The sequence below is a fragment of the Penaeus monodon genome, chromosome 32 (genome assembly GCF_015228065.2).
Source record: "Penaeus monodon isolate SGIC_2016 chromosome 32, NSTDA_Pmon_1, whole genome shotgun sequence".
NCBI lineage: Eukaryota > Metazoa > Arthropoda > Malacostraca > Decapoda > Penaeidae > Penaeus > Penaeus monodon.
This window is the reverse complement of record NC_051417.1, coordinates 32,050,526-32,051,204: the sequence shown is the minus strand read 5'-3', so window position 1 is coordinate 32,051,204 and position 679 is coordinate 32,050,526.

Genomic DNA, 679 nt, shown 5'->3' with positions numbered 1-679 from the left:
CAGATAAGCCCTCACGTCCTAGGTAAGCAAACCAATACAAACTTTCATAGCTTGATTAAGCAGAAAAAAAAGAAAAAATCACTCAACTTTGAAGTTCCGAATAGAATCGGGTATAGGGTAAACACGATCAAATAACCTACGATTTTTTGAAGTACAAAAAAGAACAACATTTTCCCTTCGTCTGACCAGTGAGAAGCCGGGATTTGGCCTTCTGTGGAGAGCTTAATGATTACGCAAACGCTGAGTGGATGTTGTAGGCAGAGTGTTTACAAGCCAGGGTGTTCTATCACAGCATGCGTTCACTCGCAAACTGTGGCGCGTTTGGCGAACAGGCACATATTGAGCAGGCAACGAACGTACCATGAAGAGGATGTTCATTATGGCTAACAATCTTGAAAAATAAAGTCAGATGTTCAAGTAGCATATTAAGGTTAGGTAAGGGAAACTTTATTAAGTTAAAAGAACGGTGCTGAAGCTTTTAATGAGTCTGAGAAGCCGACATCAAAACCGGACAGCAACATTCAAAGAATGGAAAAATAAAGAAGGAAAAACTGCTCAAAATGATCTTATCGTCATTGAAATGGATCTACATTTCATCAGTATTCCAGCCTTCTGGGAAGTAAGAGAGGATCTTGTTCTGCTAGGATCCTCAAAAGTCAATTTTGAATCTAAAATTACA